The 21923-nt window shown below is 38.0% G+C and overlaps 1 protein-coding gene across 3 annotated transcripts in view; it reads left to right on the top strand.

Moving 5' to 3' along the window:
• The window catches only part of PTPRR (protein tyrosine phosphatase receptor type R), a 271414-nt gene that overhangs the window by 104848 nt on the left and 144643 nt on the right, over positions 1–21923 (top strand). The window contains exon 1 of one of the 3 annotated variants that reach the window (XM_032170736.2): positions 21278–21718. The exons of the other annotated variants lie outside the window; for them this stretch is intronic. The gene's annotated coding sequence lies outside the window, so the exon portion shown is untranslated. Of the gene's footprint in view, positions 1–21277; positions 21719–21923 lie in introns of those variants that run through there. 3 annotated transcript variants of the gene reach the window in all.

The raw sequence follows: 21923 nt of genomic DNA, 5'->3' as shown, positions 1-21923 counted from the left end.
AGGAAGGCTGCAGAAATGAGTAGTTTTTCCAACCCTTCTGGTGGGAAATGGCAAGAGAAAAGAAGAGACTTGAGAATTTCCGTGGGGTCAGTCTCCCAATACTGTCTCCACATAGAACAACTAAATCAAACAGAAATCAGCTGTAGAACAGGAAAAGAGCAATTTCTGATTTAGAGTAAGAAGATCATGGAAGTAGCACTTAGGTTGGGGATTTTAGGATAAGTAAGATTTGATAAAGGAATTGGGAACTACAATTCCGAACAGAATAAACAATGGAAAGGCAATGGGGTAAAAATGGCACGGCATGTCTGAGGAAGAGGCAAATGGTAGTATGATGTGTCTGGATCTAAGAGAATGTATAAGTGTGCTTATAAGGAAGTTATGTGCTGTGAATTTACAAAGAGATTTTGAGATTCATTCATAGAGGACCTTTATTGCTTTGACAAATGGTTTAACTTTCAGTAGTATCAGGGGAACCCACCTCCGATGATTCAACATGAGTCCTTCTCTATTTTCCCTAAGTGTCGGCCAGTCTGAGAAACAAAGGGAGAGAGTACAAAAGAGAGAAATTTTAAAGCTGGGGGGTGGCCAAGGGAGACATCACATGTCGTCAGGTTCCATGATGCCCCCCTGAGCTGTAAAACCAGCAAGTTTTTATTAGCAATTTTCAGAGGGGAGGGGGAGTGTACAAATAGGGTGTGGGTCACAGAGATCACATGCTTTAAGGGCAACAAAAGATCACAAGGCAGATGAGCAGGGCAAGATCACAAATTCAGGGCAACTAGAATCACTATGAATTTCCATGTCCCACTGTGCATGCGTTGTCATTGATAAACATCTTAACAGGGTTCAAGAGTAGAGAACCAGTCTGACTAGAATTCGCCAGGCTGGAATTTCCTAATCCTAGCAAGCCTGGGGGCGCTGCAGGAGAGTAGGGTGTGTTTCATCCCTATCTGCATCTGCATAAAGGCAGACATTCCCAGGGTGGCCATTTCAGAGGCCTCCCCTGGGAACGCATTCTTTTCCCAGGGCTGCTAATTATTAATATTCCTTACTGGGGAAAGAATTCAGCAATACTTCTCTTACCTGTTTTCAGTAATAAGAGAAATATGGCTCTGTACTGCCCAGCCCACAGGCAGCCAGACTTTAAAGTTATCTCCCTTGTTCCCTGAAAATCGCTTTTATCCTGTTCTTAAGGTGCCCAGATTTGATATTGTTTAAACAATTTGTGCAGTTAACACAATCATCACAGGGTCCTGAGGCGACATACATCCTCAGCTTATGAAGATGACAGGATTAAGAGATTAAAGTAAAGACAGGCATAGGAAATCACAAGAGTATTGATTGGGGAAGTGATAAATGTCCATGAAATCTTCATAATTTATGTTCAGAGATTGCAGTAAAGACAGGCATAAGAAATTATAAAAGTATTAATTTGGGGAACTAATAAATGTCCATGAAATCTTCACAATTTATGTTCTTCTGCCATGGCTTCAGCCGGTCTGTAAGATACTTAAAACTTTCCATCAAGGAATTTAAAATATACTGAACTAAAATTTAGAATCCAGTGGTAAAAATGGACAAGTACATTGTATCTGGTGGGGTGGGGGGGAGAAGATATTGGTTAGAAGATATAAAATTTAGTGAAGAGGAATAAGTTCAAGCTATCTATTGTACAACATGATGACTATAGTTCTTAATGCATTTTTTAAAAAGTTGGGCAAGTAGATTACATTTATTAGAAATGCATTCAGCAGCAAAAACCAACAAATTCAGTTAAGAGGATGATGCAATAAATAATTTTAACTTCTCACATATAAGAAGTCTACACATGAGCAATCCTGGGTAGACGCAGTAGTTAAACAATGTCCCATCCCTTTACTTCTCTATCCTTTGCATGTGCCTTCTGGCTTTGTACTTTCTACCTCATGGTTATAAAATAGCTGCACATGTCTAAGCATCATGTCAGTGTTTAAGGAAGGAAGGAGAAAGAGACAAAGAGCTCCCTTCTGCTGCCTGTCTTTCTTATAAGGAAACATAAGCTTTCCTATTAAGCTCCTTGCAGACATCTCAGAACTGTGCCATGTGACCACGCCTAGCTGTAAGGAAGGCTGCAGAAATGAGTATTTAGTTTTTCCAACCCTTTTGGTGGGAAATGGCAAGAGAGAAGAAGGGACTTGAGAATTTCTGTGGGGTCAATCTCCCAGTACTATCCCCACATAGAACAACTAAATCAAACAGAAAGAAATCAGTTGTAGGACAGGAAAAGAGCAATTTCTGATTTAGAGTAAGAAGATCATGGAAGTAGCACTTAGGTTGGGGATTTTAGGATAAGTAAGATTTGGTAAAGGAAATGGGAACTACAGTTCTGAACAGTATAAACAATGGAAAGGCAATGGGGTAAAAATGGCACAGCATGTCTGAGGAAGAGGCAAATCATAGTATGATATGTCTGGATCTAAGAGAATGTACAAGTGTGCTTATAAGGAAGTTATGTGCTGTGAATTTACAAAGAGATTTGTGGATTCATTCGTAGGTGACCTTCATTGCTTTGACAAATGGTTTAACTTTCAGTAGTTTCCCAGAACTTACAAAATCAGACTCAAATTCCATAGCCCAGCAATCAAGGTTCTTGATGATTTGGACCTAACCTGCATTACTTGTTCATTCTTTCCAACCACTATATCTTGTATATATGCCAGTATCTATAGTCAAACTGTATATCTTATCACCTACTAAGCCCAAACAAGACTTTCCTGTAGCCACACAATGTCTCCTACTGTGGGTTCTATTGAAATGCTGAAATGTTCTCTCTCTCTCTCTCTCTCTCTCTAGAGTCTGTCTGGAGTAATGACTCAGAGCCAGTTCAAGGTTGCTTTCATTTGAAATGATTTCCAAACAGGCAGCCAATATACGTAGGATTTGGATGCAAGTGAATAGATCTAATGCTCTAGTTTCTCCCTGTTCCCTCCTGAAGACATATCTGTAATTGATTGGTTGGTCAACTCAGACCTGTGAGGGTAAGAAATCTACCAGATCAATGCCTTTTATACCACTTGGCCAGGGGGCAGACCACATCAGAACTTAAAGGTCTGTATATTACATATAAAGAACTTTATGCTTTGGCACAATTATATTCCACATTCTGTTTCTGGCCAAGACCGACACACACTATATGAAAACATAATTTTTCTAATATTAGAAATATATATATATCCTAGTGGTTAAGAGCATAGGCTCTGGAGTCAAACTGCCACAGTTTAAATTTCAACTCCACAACTTACAACCTATATAATCTTGAGCAATGCATCCCAATTTCCTCATCCTTACAATGGGAACGATAATATTATCTACCACATTTGGTTGTTGTGAGGATTAAATGAGACAACTCATGTTTAATAAGCTGCTGATGGAAATTCATATTTTACAACCTCCCTGAAGGGCAACTTGGCAAAATGATAAAAACACCAGCTGAAACAGGAGGATCACTTGAGACCAGGAGTTTACAACCAGCCTGGGCAACCTAGGCAGACCCTATCTCTGCACAAGTTTAAAAAATAAAAAAGGAACCCACCATGGTGGTGCCCACTTGTAGTCCCAGCCACTTGGGAGGATGAGGTGGGAGGATCACTTAAGCCCAGGAGCCCAGGATCATAGCTCACTCCAGGCTTCAGTGAGCTATGACCACACCACTGCACTCCAGCCTGGGCCACAGAATGAGATCCTGTCCCAAAAATAATAATAATAAAATTATATATATACATATACATATATACATAAACTCCCTCAAAAATCATAGATTTTGACTAATTCTATAAATTCTAAGAAAGCACTGCAAGAAGTACAAAAAGAATGTTACAGGATAAAATAGAAACAGCATAAATGTCCATCAATAAGAACTAATTAAATAAGTTTTAAAATATTTATACAGTGCTAAGATAAACCTATACTTTTGGCTTGGAAAATGGCATCAAATATCAAGTGACAATAAAAGAATAACATCATAGAAAATAAAAGGCTATTCCTGTGAAAGAAAAATTAATGATATAAAGGATATATACTATCTTGTTCGTGTGTGACAAAATAAGCATGGGGAGAGATACATAAAATATTAATTGCTATCTTTTAGTTAATATATGGACATGATCTTTATTTCTTTATGCTGTTTTTTCAAATTTTCACAATGGGCAATCTGGAAACTAAAAGCTTTCTGTTTGTAGCAATGATCATCTTGAAATTTGAGTTTCTACAAACACCAGTGCAGTGACCCGTGGTTTACAGTATGTTCGCACGTTCATCAAGGCTGTCAACAGTCTGTCTTTGCATGTGAAGTCAGTGGGTAGTGTGGTGGAAGCCAGGAACCAGGAAACAGACTGATTCTAATCCCATTTCTGTCATTAACTTCTTGTGTGGCCCTGAGCAAACTTTCTTAAATTGTATTGAGCCATATGGATACTGGTATACTATTTCTTTTTTTTTTTTTTTTAACTTTGAAAGCACAGAAGATCTCTCTGTGGTTTATTTATCTATCTATTTATTTATTTATTTTATTATTATACTTTAGGTTTTAGGGTACATGTGCACAATGTGCAGGTTTGTTACATATGTATCCATGTGCCATGTTGGTTTGCTGCACCCATTAGCTCGTCATTTAGCATTAGGTATATCTCCTAATGCTGTCCCTCCCCCTTCCCCCCAACCCACAACAGTCCCCGGAGTGTGATGTTCCCCTTTCTGTGTCCATGAGTTCTCATTGTTCAATTCCCACCTATGAGTGAGAACGTGCAGTGTTTGGTTTTTTGTCCTTGCGATGGTTTGCTGAGAATGATGGTTTCCAGTTTCATCCATGTCCTTACAAAGGACATGAACTCATCATTTTTTATGGCTGCATAGTATTCCATGGTGTATATGTGCCACATTTTCTTAATCCAGTCTATCGTTGTTGGACATTTGGGTTGGTTCCAAGTCTTTGCTATTGTGAATAGTGCCGCAACAAACATACGTGTGCATGTGTCTTTATAGCAGCATGATTTATAGTCCTTTGGGTATATACCCAGTAATGGGATGGCTGGGTCAAATGGTATTTCTAGTTCTAGATCCCTGAGGAATCGCCACACTGACTTCCACAATGGTTGAACTAGTTTACAGTCCCACCAACAGTGTAAAAGTGTTCCTATTTCTCCACATCCTCTCCAGCACCTGTTGTTTCCTGACTTTTTAATGATGGCCATTCTAACTGGTGTGAGATGGTATCTCATTGTGGTTTTGATTTGCATTTCTCTGATGGCCAGTGATGATGAGCATTTTTGCATGTGTTTTTTGGCTGCATAAATGTCTTCTTTTGAGAAGTGTCTGTTCATGTCCTTTGCCCACTTTTTGATGGGGTTGTTTGTTCTTTTCTTGTAAATTTGTTTGAGTTCATTGTAGATTCTGGATATTAGCCCTTTGTCAGATGAGTAGGTTGCAAAAATTTTCTCCAATTCTCTAGGTTGCCTGTTCACTCTGATGGTAGTTTCTTTTGCTGTGCAGAGGCTCTTTAGTTTAATTAGATCCCATTTGTCAATTTTGGCTTTTGTTGCCATTGCTTTTGGTGTTTTAGACATGAAGTCCTTGCCCACGCCTATGTCCTGGATGGTATTGCCTAGGCTTTCTTCTAGGGTTTTTATGGTTTTAGGTCTAACATGTAAGTCTTTAATCCATCTTGAATTAATTTTTGTATAAGGTGTAAGGAAGGGATCCATTTTCAGCTTTCTACATATGGCTAGCCAGTTTTCCCAGCACCATTTATTAAATAGGGAATCCTTTCCCCATTGCTTGTTTTTGTCAGGTTTGTCAAAGATCAGATAGTTGTAGATATGCGGCATTATTTCTGAGGGCTCTGTTCTGTTCCATTGATCTATGTCTCTGTTGTGGTACCAGTACCATGCTGTTTTTTGGTATACTATTTCTATGAAGATGTAGGTGAGTTTACTTCTTATTTAATTAGCTAGCATCAGGAGTCTTCTTTTTTTTTTCTGTCACCCAGGCTGGAATGCAGTGGGGTGATCATGGCTCACTGCAGCTGCAGCATCAACCTCCCAGGCTCAAGTGATCCTCCCACCTCAGCCTCCCAAGTAGCCAGGACTACAGGTGTATGCCACCATGGCTGCCTAATTTTTGTATATTTTTTGGTAGAGACAGGGTTTTGCCATGTTGCCAAGGCTGGTCTCAAACTCCTGAACTCAAGCAGTCTACTCATATTGGCCTCCCAAAGTGCTGGGATCACAGGAGTGAGCCACTGCACCCAGCCCAGAGGTCTTCAAATGGTAAAGAAAATAGCCAGCTAACCAACCTAACTCTAACAAGCATACAAGAAACAAAGACTCGAATTTAAAATTAACCTTACACACACACACACACACACACACACACACACACACACACACACACACACACACACACATACACACAGAGCCAGGAACAGGTGAAACAAGAGAGGCATTGAGGGCACAAAATTTAAGAAGACACTCACCCTCAGGGTCACGCAAACAGACTATCTTATTTGAAATCCATTTCTAAACCCCCAAAATGCCAAATGCTTGCACTCCCCTAACAGTAGGTATCTCCTTAAATTTTTCATCCTGTGTGCCCCTTATCCTAGACCCGCATCCACCTAAATACATAAATACACACACACCTGCACATGCATGTTACACACACCCATGCAGGCATATACACAAGCACACATGCATGCACACCTTAGCGGCAGTAAAGAAGATCAATTGCAAATAATTTTTGAGAATGATGATCAATTCTGTTCCCTCATCAAATAGATACAAATGGCCTAATCATGCTTAGAAAGAAGAAACTGACCTGCCTTCTGATAGGTAGTAAAGAATAGTAGAGAATCTCTTTCCTCAGGCATTATATTTTCCTTATTTTACTTCTGCATGACTTCCTTCTGTTTCTCCATGGACATTATTGTCTTGGCATGATCCTAGAACTCTCATAGTAGAACCTATGGGGACTGTATGGGAAGCCACCAGAGCACCTATCCAGTGGTCCAGTGAGATCTTCCAACTGATCTTTTTACCACAAGCTTCAAGTTGTTTCATGTTTGTGAAGCACTTGTTGGCCTCTTATCTACTTGAATTTGCATACTGTTTCTTCTTGGTGTTTCCACTTAGATTTAGTATTCAACTCTGGACATCTTGGCTTGGTATTGACAAACCCAAAGAGTGCATCTTTTGGTGATTGCCCTGCAATTTTATTTCTGTGATCTGCAGGTGCTAACTCCCTATACTCAGAACTGGCCCCTGGACTCTACTGGCCAGGAGAAGGTTTTAAAGAAATGAAATTCTGTAAAAATTTGAAATTTGGAATTGCTGTATTATGCCCCCAGGAGTGCTTCAGAGATTAGGGGCACAATCCAGCAATTTGGCTGATGAGCTGGTGGCAACTGCTACAGTGACAAAATCTTCACATACCCTGAATCAAAAATTTACTTGTCTAAGATGCGGTAAATATTCTTTCTGAATTTGGGTTTTGAAGATAAAATTAACAGATAGCCTTATCAAATTGGCTTCTATTCTATGTGGGCATGTAATATAAACCAAATCTACATGATAATATTTTGCCCAAATACTCATTCTCATGAGTTAAAGTAGGTAACTTTGACATATGTAGACCAAAAGTTACATTCACATTGACATTTCAGGCCTAACTTTTCTCAAATCAGCAATTTCCAAAGCACTGTATTGGAAGAAATGTTATTCAATACTGAAAGTAATTACTTATTTATAGTCTCACAGAATCATATATTGAAAAGGTACCTCTCAAGATATAGACACCAATTATAAATATTGGAAACAAAGAGAAAGAATCCCTGGCATAGACATCTGAAAACCTGGGTTGGAAGCCCAGGTCTTCCAATAGCTTCATGATCCCAGATGGGAAACTAACTTACTCTAAATTTCGTTAAATGCGTTTGTAAATTTAGAGAGATAAGACAATATAATCTCTAAAAATCTCAGCACTTTAATGTGACTTGTTTCTTAATTATTATCTAACAGATGTGTGCAAAAAGTACAACAGTGCATTTGGAGGTAAATGACAAAATCACTGCCCTGTCATTGCCATTAATATTTAAAGCCATTTTAATGGTTGTATCTTGTGCCTAATTCCCATAACCATATATTGATTAAAATCTGACAAAATATGACTTCTTCTACATAAGTCTCCTCAATATAATTTTCTCATCATTGCCTGATAGAGTAAATGAGACAGTATTTCATCAGTCATGAAAAGACATCTTTGAAAATAGTACTCTTTATGAAGTTGTATTAATTTAACAAATTATGTTTGCAAAGACAGCTGTTTTAAGCTGGTGCTGTTTGTATTTTATAAATAATTCAATAATTCTTTTAGTATTATTTATTTTATTTCAATGAGAACACCATATGATCTAACATTTTTTCTTTGCTATCAGGCAAAGGAGCTAAAGTAGAGGGTGACAATTATTTATACTGTACAATCATTCTGTTCAGCAATGTGAGCTAAAGACAAACTCATTCTTACAGGTTTCCAATAAATATTCTCTCAACTTGGTGGCCACAATCTACTCTGCGACACCCCTGCACCATCTGTTTTTACCCTCCTATCTATAGGATGAAAGCCAAAACTTTCTGTAAGGAGGATGTGGGAGAAAGAAGAGTTCAATCATAATATCTTAGGAAAAGCTGTTTATTCTGGATTGTCAGTAATATTAGATGGATATATTAGTCTGGATTTTCCAAAGAAACAAAACCAATGGGAGATAGGGAGGGAAGGAGGGAGGGAGATAGATAGCTATAGATAGGTAGATAGATTTATTATAAGGAGTGGCTCATGTGGTTATGGAGGTTGAGAAGTCCCAAGGTCTGCAGTCAGCTAGCTGGGGATCCAGGAGAACCAATAGTATAGTTCCAGTCCAAGTCCAAAAGCCTGAAAACCAGGAGAGCTGATGATACAAGTTTAAGTTGTAATCCAAAGACATGAGAACCAAGAAAGGCAATGGTGTAAGTTCGAATCTGAATCCAAGTACAAAAGCGGGAGAAAACCCGTGTCCCAACTCAGTTAGGCAGAGAAAGTAAATTATTTCTTACTTGGGGGAGGGTGAGTCTTTTGTTCTATTCAGGCTTTCAACAGATTGGAAGAGGCCCACCCACAATGGGGAGGCAATCTGATTTACTCAGTTTTCCAATGCAAATGTTAATGTCATCCAGAAACACCCTCACAGTCACGCCCAGAATAATGTTTAACCAAATATCTGGGTGCCCCGTAACTGGTACCCCATAGCCCAGCCAAGTTGTTACATAAAATTAACCATCACAATGGACTTTAAGAAGGTAGAGCCCAACTCCATCTGTTTCCAACTAAGAATGCTGAACACCAGATATATAAAGGAACTGCCTAGTTTGTACAACTAGAGGAAGATTCAGGGTCATAACCTAAATCTTTATATTTTATTATAGATCTTTTTACTCTAATGGGGTTTGGGGGGAGAAGGTGCATGACTTAATAGACATGTGGCCTTATGAAAAGTCATTAATACTTTGTGTGTGTGTGTGTGTGTGTGTGTGTGTGTGTGTGTGTGTGTGTGTTGTGTGTGTGTGTGTGTGTGTGTGTGTGTGTGTGTGTGTGTGTGTGTGAGATGGAGTTTCGCTCTTGCCTCCCAGGTTGAAGTGAAATAGTGCAATCTCGGTTCACTGCAACCTCCACCTCCCGGGTTCAAGCGATTCTCCTGCCTCTGCCTCCTGAATAGCTGGGACTACAGGCACGTGCCACCACACCCGGCTAATTTTTGTATTTTTAGTGGAGATGGGGTTTCACCATGTTGGCCAGACTGGACTTGAACTCCTGACCCCAGGTGATCCACAATCCTCAGCCTCCCACAGTGCTGGGATTACAGGCATGAGCCACCACGCCTGGCCTCATTAATACTTTTTGAGCCTCAGTTACCTCATTAGTAAATGAAAAAAAATACCTACTTTATGAGTTTGCTGTAAAGATTAATTGGGTCAATGTGTTAAGTGTATTTGCAGTGACTGGGACATAGCAAGTGCTACCTAAGTGTTAGCTCTTTTTATTATTCTTGATATGAAATTTTATATATTCAAGTTTCTGCTTATTGCTCCTCTTAGCCCCATCCTTTTTTGCCCTAATCACTGGCCTAGTGTGTCAGCAGGTTCCTGTTTCTCTTTGATACCATATCGCATTTTGTAAGTACTCATGGACTTCCACATCAAGCTCTATAACCTCAGCACAAAAAAGAAAAAGAGAACAGTATGTCTAAAATGCAGTGGGTAAGGGGGAAAGGGTTTAGACAAGTTTCAAGAGACAGGAAGCGGCTTGATCATGCACCCCAGGTGTTTTAGTATGCCTATTCTTTGCTAGCTTTTGGTATTTTGTTTTAGTGAAATAGCCAAACTAATGTATGTTCCCACATTCATTACAGTCTCAAGCGCCTTCAAACATTGGTTGTCATATTCCCAGATGCTGGCTGCACCTCCAGGTAAATAGGTAGACTGAACATCAGAGAGACCAGAACTGTCTAGGCTGTCATGTATTTTAACCATATCTTTGTGACTATTGGTTTCTGAATCACCGTTACAATATGGTTAATATTTATGATGAGCTGCTAATTAAAAGGGCTGGCTGAGGAGCCTACCTGCTGCTGCTCTCTCTGAGATTCTGCCCCATGACCTACCCTGCTGTGTGACAAAGTGTTTGTGGCATGGATTATTGTGGGTGCTGTAAATTTAAAAAACAGGGCTTGGACTGGGCTTACTTTTATAAAAACTCATCTCTTCTTTGAAATTATTTGCACATCAAACATTTAGAGTGCTCTTCTTTTTCTCATCACCAAAGATATTTTCTGATGTTTATTTTCAAGAAAGAGTTGACTTTTTGTTACTTAATGGAAATTTGATAAGAAAACACACACATATCTATGTGAAAATACATGTCCATAGGGTAAAAAAAAAATCAGTGCTGTAACATCTTTAATGACAAAAAAATATAAATATTACATCTGAACACTGCTTGTTAGAAGTACATATTAATTTCTCTCATGGCTCTTAATTTCTTTGAAATGTCATCTTGCCAAAGCTCAATATATAAAGATGAAGCTTTATTTTAGAGGAAATAAACATGTGATTCTGGGAGCTCAACTGAAAATTTTAACAACTGAGGAATCAAGAACATTATACTTAAGTAATTATAAAATAATACATCGAGGTATGTCTAGATTTAAGAGTGTTTAATATAGGTACATATAACATACATGTGGTATGTGTATATGGTATACATATCCAACACATATAGACATAGACTTATCCTACATGGCTAAATGGTGTACTTTAAGCTATAGGTACTCTGGACGGTTTTTGGAGGATAAAAATTAATGTGTACAGGTATGGCCAGGGAGGTAAGTGGATCTTAGACTTGTCTTTCTCTGATTGAGGGGTTTGGTGCCCTTAAAAGATTGCTTATGGAGCCCCTTATACTTCTTCTACCAAGGTCCTTAGACTACTTTTTGTTCTTTACTATTTCTTTACACTTTTTATTATTTTCTGTTTGCCTGCATTTATTTATCCAACAAAAATCTATTGAGCACCTAGTTACGTACCAGGAACTAGGATAGGTACTGGGTTAAACAAGGCAAAGTGGCTTACTCCTCAAAGAGCTAACATTGAGACAACAAATAAGCCCACACGAATGGGGTTATTAGAGGCTCTAATAAGGTCTATGTAAGATACATAGCAGATACTGAGATAGAGAATGTGATGAGGGTGGGGGTGGGGTGCTTCTTTAGATAAAATGATTAGAGCAGCCTCCATGAAGAAGGACATTTAAGCCAAGACCTGATGAATCAGAGTAAGCAGCATTTCAAGATCTGGCAGATCAACATTATGAACAGAAGGAAGAGCCAGGACAAGGGTTTGCAAAACAGAAACTAGGCCAGTGTGGCTGGAGCACTGGAAAGAAAGACGAGGCCAGTGAAGTGAGCCGGAGACTTAGATACGCAGAGCTTTGTAAACCAGGGTGAGCTGTGGAGCCCGTTGTAAAAGCAGTAGGAAAAGACACCTTAAAGAGTTTCTGCAAGGAATAGATAAAGTAGATTTGATCTAGTATATATTTTTAAAATATTTCTCTTGACGTTATATGAAGAATGGATTGAAAAGGGACAAGAATGGAAGCAGGGATGCTATAATAGTATCCCAAGACATAGATGACAGTAGTTGAATTTGGTGCTGACAGTGGAGACAGATAAAAATGGGAAGATTTTCTTGTATATTTGGAAGTAGAACTAACAGATCTGAAGATGGAGTGGGTGTGGTGAGGGAAGAACATGATTCACAGGTACTTCCCAAGTTTTTACTTGTATAATTGAATGATTAGTAGTTCCACTTACTAAAATGGGAATGTTAGAATAACAGGTTTAAAAATAATCAGACTCTCAATTTTGGGCACCTCGAACTTGAGGTTCCTTTTAGACATCCCAATTGAGATATCAGGTAGTAGTTAAATATAAAAGTCTGTGGAACTCAGAGGAAAGACTTTGGCTGAAGACAGAGACATTTGGAAAATATCAGCACATAGAATGTGTAAAACATGGAACTGAATAAAATTTCCTAGGGAAAGAGTATACAAAATAGAAAGAGTAGAAGATAGAAAGTGTCCAGGCTCCAGGCAGGAACCCTAAGCCTCATCAGCATCAAGAACTTGAGTAGAAGAAGAGGAGCCACTGAAGGAGATGAGAAAGAACACCAGTGGCGCTGGAGAAAACCCAGGAATATATGATGCCACAGAAGCTAAGAGAAGAAAGTTTCAAGAAGACAAGAGTACTCAATGATGCCAAAATGATCCTGAGAACTAGATGAGGACACACAGTGTCTATTGGATGTGGCAGTGTGGAGGTCATTGGTGAGACCATTGACGTGATTGGTTTTTTTCCGTTGTTGAGATAATGTCAGATGAGAGTGATTGAAGAGCAGAATAGAGATGACGATGAGGCAGAAACTATAGATGATTTGCTTGAAAATATTTTATGTGGAAACAAAGAAATGGGACAATGGGTAGAGAGAGATGTGGAATCTATAAAGGTTTAATTTTCAAGGTAGCTTATATATGTTTATAAGTTTGTAGGAATAACCCAGTAGTGAAGGAGAAACTGATGATGTAGAAAATGAAAAGGGAAGAAAATTATTGAGAACACCGTTGGGGATGGGAGCATAAGTTGAGGGATTTTGCCTTTGATAAGAGCAGAAAAGAGCTTTCACGGCACTGTGAGGGCAGAGATGAGGCCTTCATAACTACTGTATGCCCAACATTCCTTGGCATATATTAGAAACTCAATAAATATTTGTTGAGTGAATCAAGTAAACATTCATTCCAAGCCAGAGAAACAAAACAAGCCATACATCCAAAGAGAGAGCTTGAAAGAGCAAAGCGTAGTCAAAAGCAAAGAGAAGGATACAACTTATCCATACTCCTTCATCAGTTATTTCTTATTTTATAATGTGTTTAGACAATTTTTTTTAGACAGAGTCTTGCTGTCACTCAGGCTGGAGTACAGTGGCGCAGTCTCGGCTCACAGCAACCTCTGCCTCTTGGGTTCAAGGGTTTCTCCTGCCTCAGCCTTCTGAGCCTTCTGAGTAGTTGGGATTACAGGCGCACGCCCCATGCCCGGCTAATTTGGTGGAGACAGGGTTTCATCATGTTGGTCAGGCTGGTCTCGAACTCCTGACCTGATAATCCACCTGTCTCAGCCTCCCAAAGTGCTGGGATTACAGGCATGAGCCACCACGCCCAGACTTAGTTAAATTTTTTTTTTTAATCACACTGGATTTTTTTTTAATATACAGATACAGCCAATGTGGCATTTCATTAATTTCCTTTTCATGGTTTACTTTATGTCTATTGTGATCCCCTAAAAACGTAAATTCTCAATGGAAGAGATGTGTTTTCTACCTTGGTAATTCATTTTCAGACACAGGGCAGGGATCTAATACATTTGTTGAGAAGCATGTAATTTTCCTTAGCTTCCATGATTATCTTTAGCACTGATAAAAGTACTGATTATGTTAAACCAAAACACATATTTATAAATCACATATCTATTTTGTCTTAAAGATGCTAATTGGCACTTGGTAAGATTTAATTCACAGTCATAGAGTCAATGTTTGTTTACAAGGCTAGGGAAACTATAATGTTAAAAAAAAGTGTATGTTCTGATGAGGGACACATAAACTCATTTTACTCACTTTTATTGTGCCTATGTCAGGGTAGTCAAATGAAATGGAAGACAGATTATCTGTTATTAAAAATCTGCTAAATACGGCCAGGCATGGCGGCTCATGCCTATAATCCCAGCACTTTGGGAGGCCAAGGCAGGTGGATCATCTGAGGTCAGGAGTTCAAGACCAGCCTGCCCAACATAGTGAAACCCCGTCTCTACTAAAAATATAAAAATTAGTCGGGCTTCGTGGCGAGCGCCTGTAGTCCCAGCTACTCAGCAGGGTGAGGCAGGAGAATCACTTGAACCCTGGAGGCAGAGCTTGCAGTGAGCCGAGATGGCACCACTGCACTCCAGCCTGGGTGACAGGGCAAGACTCTGTCTTAAAAAAAAAAAATCTGCTAAATACATTTTGAACATATAGGACCCAATAAAATGTTTTTGACAGTTTGTTATTTAGCAATTGCCTTCCTCAAAATACATGACAGTGAGCAGTACTCCAAAATCAACACCGTATAAAGTATGCACATCAAATAAGATGCATTTGATAACCAAACATATATAAGATTTTTGTTTATTTTTTGTATCAAGAATGATTCTAACAATGACAATAAATCTTAAAATTTTGTCGCTGGCTTTGGGGTAAAGAGAATAATAAATTTTGAGGTGCTCATATTTCTCTAGTTTGCAATACAAAAAGAAATGATATACACACTCTAATGGACTGTATGAATAATAAATGATGCAGCTATATTTTTATCATGGTAATAAAAAGTCAAAAATAATATACTCAGAAGAATTCTTATGAGTTAATAACAAACAATGAATTTATTCTCACACATTCAGTGGATGAGGATTTATCTTATTTTAGGGTTACTATGAAATTTTCATTTGTGGCTTTCTGGAAAATCATCAAAGGTTTATCACATTTCTTATTATTCTGTTTTGAAGCTATTCCAACATCCTATTTACTTGAACTTGCTTGAGTCTTCAAAGAATATTATAGTTATATTTAGAAGGAATGTCACCTTAGGAAATAGGAGATGTAATTTAATATAAGTTGGGTGTGTAACAAAAGAGCCCCTGAGAAAGGGTCATTTGAACTGAGACCTGAATTTGGAGAAATAGTAAGCCAGGTGAAAAGTGACAAGGAGGATATGTTAGAGTATGTGGCATCCCAAAAGGATTTAAAAAAAAAAAAACATATTGCCTTAGCCATACTAGCATGGCAATAAGACTTGCATTATAACAGAGATTATAATCTCCCTACTCTCTCTCTCTTACCACACCCCTACACATCAACTATCACTAGATCTCTAGCCCTTCTCAATTGTCCCACCCTGAATCTCTAGAAGACATCCACTTTCTGTCATAAGAAGGGATCTTTTAGTTTTGCATGACATATGCAGAAGTGAAGTTTTCTGCTCTTACTCTCCGGGTCACCTTCTATGGGGTCTCCTGTGCATAGGAAATTGCCATAGTTGTTGGCAGTGGTAGTATCTGCCTGTGGCTATGTCAAGGTTTCCAGGATTGATCCTAATGTCATTGATATCTGCACCAAGGACACTGTTCTCTGATTGCTGCTGGGGTTCAACGTCCTGTGTCATTGAGGACCCATGTGTATTGATTAGCTGTCGGAGGCCCTCTGCACGAAATACCACCAAAGGAAAGGGAGTCTTCTCTTGTGTCTTTTCCTCCATTTGTGTGTGTTCCTTAGTTATATATTTGCCCAAAATGTCATAGAGGCTTCGTTTGGTTTTGTTTTTATTTCAGACTTCATTTCCCCAGAGTTCTGACACAAGTTTTGATCTACATTCCTCTTCCCTCCCCTCCAGTTCACTCCAGTTTATTGTCCTTAAATTCCTCTTTTGAGACCTAGCCCTCACGTCACTTAGGACAAATTCCATTCCAAGAATTTCTTTAGTCATTCATGTAAATAGACACATCATTATTTCTAGCTCATAGGCCTTCTGGTTATGCCAGATTTTCCTGAATCCCCGGGTGGACACACAATTATTTCTAGCAATGGCCATTCTCATATTAGGTCTGTACTTTTGGCAACTGAGTTAAGCAACAAACACCTTTTACAAAATATATTTATAATGTGATTACATGTACATTTTTAAAATTTCACATATGATTCCAGAATTGTCATCTGTTTTCTATGGGGGGATTCTAGAGACAAAGTATCTGGCTTAACTAGCTACCATCTTCTCCCTCATTTCTTCAAACATTGTTAAATAGTTCATTAGTAAAGAAATGTGGTTAGCTTGTGGTATATGAGGGAACTTCAAAAAGTTCATGTAAAATGGAATTAAAAGATAAAAATAAGAAATATAAACCTTATTTCTCAACATAAGCTCCATTTTAAGTTCAAGACACTTTTGTAGACAATGATACCAGCCATTTAGTCCATCCCCAAAGAACTGAGGGTCCTGGGAATTTAACTATGTCAATACAGTATTTTTTACATTATTAACTGAATAAAAATTTGTGCCCTTTAAATATATTTTAAGATTAGGAAACCAAAATAAGTGAGAAGGAGCCAAATCAGAACTGTAAGTTGGATGCCTAGTGATTTCCCATCAAACCTCTCACAAAATCACCCTTGTTTGATGGAAGATTGAGCAGGAACATTGTTGTGGTGAAGAAGGCTCTCTGGTGAAGCTTTCCCAGGTGTTTTTCTAGTAATGCTTTGGCTGACTTTCTCACAACACTCTCATAATAGGTAGATGTCATTGCTCCCTGGCCCTCCAGAAAGTCAACAAACAAAATGTCTCGAGCATCCTGAAAGACTGTTGCCACGACTTTCACTCTTGACTGATCTACTTTTGCTTTGACTGGACCACTTCCACCTCTTGGTAGCCATTGCTTTGATTATGCTTTGTCTACAAGATTGTACAAGATTAAAATGATAAAGCCATGTTTAATCTCCTGTTACAATTCTCCATATAAATGCTCCAGGATTTTGATCCCACTTATTTAGAATTTCCATTGAAAACTCTGCTCTGATCTGGGCATGATTCTGACACCCAGCATGTTGAAACTTTGCTCAACTTTAATTTTTCAGTCAGAATTGTGTAACCTGAACCAATTGAGATGTCAATAGTGTTCGCTATTGTTTCTGCTGTTAATCATTGTCCTTCTTCAATTAGAGCACAAATAAGATAAAAATTTTCCTTGCAAATTGATATGATGATCTGCACTGCAGGCTTCACGTTCAACATTGTCTCATCCCTTCTTCAAACGAGTTATCCATTGGTAAACTGCTGATCTCTTTGGTACATTGTCTCAACAACTTTTAGTAGATCATTAATGATTTCACTATTCTTCTATCCAAACTTCACCATAAATTTGGTTTTTGTCTTTCCTTAAATGGAAAGAATTCTGCTAAAATTCTTCAATTTTGGAAGAATTAATGTTGCTCCGACAGGGGCTCTTTTCAAACTGATATCTCATTCTTCTTAGTGCCTCAAAGTAGATCCTGTTCAGACATGTTACAACAAGTTCATGTGAGTTTACTTTGTGCAAGAAAAAATTTAAATTGATGCATCTTTTTTTCATAATATGCATTTTCCATTAAGATTTTGAAGACCTCTCATATAACAGAAGTCAGCATGGGTACAAAATTTAGTGTTTTTCTTAATACCTGTTCCCTATATGAGAATTTTAAAATTATTTGAAACTTAAAGGTTTTAAACTATCTTTAAAATAATTACATCTTATCGTCCATATTTTTAAAATAAGCTAATTGCAAGATATAAGTTTGAAATTTGCATCACTTATGAGATGCCACTATTAGTAAATTATGACATAGATACGAGTTACGACAGAAAAGTTCACCAAGAGACAACCATACTAAGCAGAATGGGTCCAATCTTTACTTGTCTCCTGAAGAATAGCCACATGACATAGTTGAAAAATTAAATATGGGGTAAGAAGGCCTAATTCTGCCACTTATTGTCATTTAACCATTTTGAATTTCATCTGTAAAAATCTCTGCCCAACTTAATAATAACAAAACTATCTTATGGTGACATTTATTGAGTACATATTAGGTTCCAGGCAACACCCTACACATCTTAGAAGCTGTCTCAATCAATCCCCTTAACAACCTCTGACGTAGTAGACCATTATCTTCTTTCAGATGAAGAAACTGACCTTGTGAGAGGTTAAGTAACTAGCCCAGGTTTATCCAGCTGAGTTGAAGAGTTATGCTTCAGACCCAGACAGTCTGACTTTGAATCATAGCACTTAACTGGTGTGCTATATCTAATGGAAGATGATGTCCAAATGTGGGGAGTGGTATTAACTCTGAAATCACTGTGGTTTTTTTTCCTCTGAGATATGTGGTTGAAGCAAGTCATTTCTCAAAAATAGCCACTGCATTCTCTGTAACTGTCAACCGCAATCATTTTCCAGATACACATGGTAATTTTGTATTTTAAAAATATCTGAAATTAGCTCAACAAAATATTTTATTCAAATTCCATCACCCACAACTATTTTACATTTTTTTGTATCTTACAAAACCATTACATCTTATAGACTTTAACATATTTATGTAGTTGTAATTTCCATATACATATATTTGCATTATGTTTATTTTACCTAATATTATAGACCTGCATTATTCATTCATCCAAAAGATATTTATTGAGCTTCTGCCATAAGCCAAGCATTATTTAGGCTCTGTGGATCATCAGTAAGCAAAACAGCCAAAATCCTTGCTCTTTTGAAGCATACCTTCTAATAGGAACAGAATATAACACATCAATGATGAGAAGTGCTAAGGAAAAAAATAATAAAGCAAGGTAAGCAGGCAGACGGTGACAGGAAAGGTGGTATTCTAAAAGAGTCTGATTAGCGAAGGCATCTCTGAAAAGGTAATGTTTCAGCAGAGACCTGAATGAAGGGAGGGAGTTAGCCCTGCAGATAGGGAAAGGATTTCTAACAGTGAGACAGTTTTAAAAAAGACTCTGAGGCTGGCGGGGGCTTGGTGTGTTTGAAAAGCAGCAAGGAGACTAGAATAAATGAAGTGGAAGACAAAGAAGAGTGGTGGAAGATGGAGAGGTGCTATTAGAGAGATCAAATAGGACCATGTCAGATTCTAATTTTATTCTGAATGAGTTACAAGCCTTCAGAGGGTTTTTTAAAAAGTACCGACATGATCTAATTTATGGTTTCAAAAATTACTCCAGGTTTTTGCAGAAAATAAACTATCAAAGCAGACTGGAAGCAGGGAGACCTGCTTTCGCAATGGGTTTGGTCCATGATAGATGTGGCTTTGGCCCATGATAGATGTGGAGGTGGTAGAAGTTTTCTTGTTCTGAATATTGTTCATAGGTAATGCTAACTGGTTTTGCCAACTCTGGAGGGTGAGAGAAAGAAGGGAGACGAATGATGGCTAGTTTTTTTGTTTTTGTTTTTGTTTTTTGTCTTTTGTGTTGAGATGGAGTCTCCTTCTGTCACCCAGGCTGGAATGCAGTGGTGCTATCTTGGCTCACTGCAACCTCTGCCTCCTGGGATGGCTGGTTTTTTAACCTGAGCACATGAAAGATTGAAGTTGCTAGTTACGGAAAGGAAGAGAATCGACAGAGGAACAGATGTAGGGCAGAGGTGAGTAGAGTAGGAATCAGGAGTTCAGTGTGGACAAGATCCAGTTGGTTATCTAAGGGGGTATGTCCAGGATGCAATTGGATGCATAAGTCTTGAGTTCTAAGGGAGAGATCCTGCTAAATTTGAGACTATAGAGGAAAAGAAGAGACTAAGAATTGAGCATTGGGCTGTCCATTGTATAGAGGTGAGAAAGATGAGGACAAAGAAGCAAAGGGAACTTGAAAAGGAAGGGCCAATGAGAAGCAAAACTAAGAAAGTGTGGCACCCTGGAAGGCTAGGCAGGAAAGGGTATCAGCAGAGGAAGGAATCATTTGTGTTAAGGAGGAAGATCAACAGGAGGAATATTAAGGATTGAACATTGGATGTAGCAACCCTGGTTTAGTTTAACAGGAGCTGATACAGGGAGAAGGGGAGGTGGAAAGAGGAATTAGCAACAATAAATATGGGCAACTCTTTTGAGACCTTTTGTTTAAAAGGAGATTTAAAAGAAGGAATGGTAGCTGGATAACAGGATATTTGGATTTGTTCAGCTTTTGTTTTAATATGAGAAATATTATAACACATTTGAATATAAATTAGAAAAATCTAATAGAAAGGGTGAACTAATGATGCAGGAATGAGAGGGAGAATTAGACAGCAATTATCTCCTATTGATGTAACATTATTTATCCTTTTTACTGTTGATGTTCATTTAAGTTGCTTCTGATTTTTTACTATTATGTTGCAAAGAAAATATTTGTGCCTACTTATTTTTTATTCATTGACATCATTTTCTTAAGATAAATTTGCAGATGGGGAATTACTGGATTAAAGATTATGAACATTTTTAATACACTTAACACTGCCCTATTGCCTTAAAATCAATTCCACGTGGCCAGTAATGTATAAATGAATAAGTTTTATTGCAACCTCGCTAGAGTTATGCCATATAACTTGAGTCCATAATTCATGGAATTCCTAGTGTTTCAACTACCCTTTTTCTATCAGACTATTAGCTTCTAAAAGACAGAGATAATGTCTTTTTTGCTGTTGTTGCCATCTATTTTTTAGACCATATATTTCTTTAATAATAATAATTGCAACAGTTATCTGAAATCCCTCGGGGTTCAATCATAATGGTATGGATATGGCGAGAAAAAAAAAGGCATCAGTTTTGGAATCAGACCAACTAGTATTTGAATCCCAGATTCGTTACTTTGCCTCTGATTGAGTCACTTTAATTTGCCAATCGATATAAAAATTAATAATAACCCTTGTTTCTCAGTCATGCTGACTGCTAAAATAAGATATCTGTAAAGCCCCTAGTACCAAGTAAGAAAATTTTGGTGGAAATAGTGGAACTTTGTTGTTTATTATGAAAATAGCTTATGAGCATTTAATTTTTTTAATTTTATTATTATTATACTTTAAGTTTTAGGGTACATGTGCACAACGTGCAGGTTTGTTACATATGTATACATGTGCCATGTTGGTCAGGAAGATAAAAACATTCCTCATGCAACACACCTCGTCCACAGCCCATAAAGTTCTCATCTTACAGTTTTGCTAATTCCCATGGAAAAAAAAATCCCTGTGAATTTCAATTCTAGTAAACTGTTGAAACAGCAAGCACCTGGGATATCTCTTGGGAAAGCACAAGCTGCTACAGTAGACCTGGGATCCGCAGTGTCTCTAGAAATAGTACCAGGCGGTTACCTCCAGGTGACTAAATGAGGCTTCATCTCAGCACACAAGCTTAGAAAGCTTTACGATTAGTCATGCTTGCTATGGTAAGGAAATAACACAAAGAAAAGTACAAATGGAAGTCGACTTCATCACAACACGCAGCCAATTTCCAAACAGGTAAGATAATCTCTCATGATAGGCAGAGGGTCCTCGGTGTAATGTTGAGAGCTTGGGAGGGTAAATATTAAGATTTATGTCTGTATCTGTTCATGTAAATGTAGATAAATGAGTCAGCATAGAACTTCTGTGATATCTAGGGAAATATCTTTAGCCTAAAAGTCTGAAATTAAATGAAAATGCTATGCAGTCATTCAAAATATCT

The sequence above is a fragment of the Hylobates moloch genome, unplaced genomic scaffold (genome assembly GCF_009828535.3).
Source record: "Hylobates moloch isolate HMO894 unplaced genomic scaffold, HMol_V3 SCAFFOLD_12, whole genome shotgun sequence".
NCBI lineage: Eukaryota > Metazoa > Chordata > Mammalia > Primates > Hylobatidae > Hylobates > Hylobates moloch.
The sequence above is the reverse complement of the archived record's forward strand: the minus strand, read 5'-3'. Positions and strand labels throughout refer to the sequence as shown.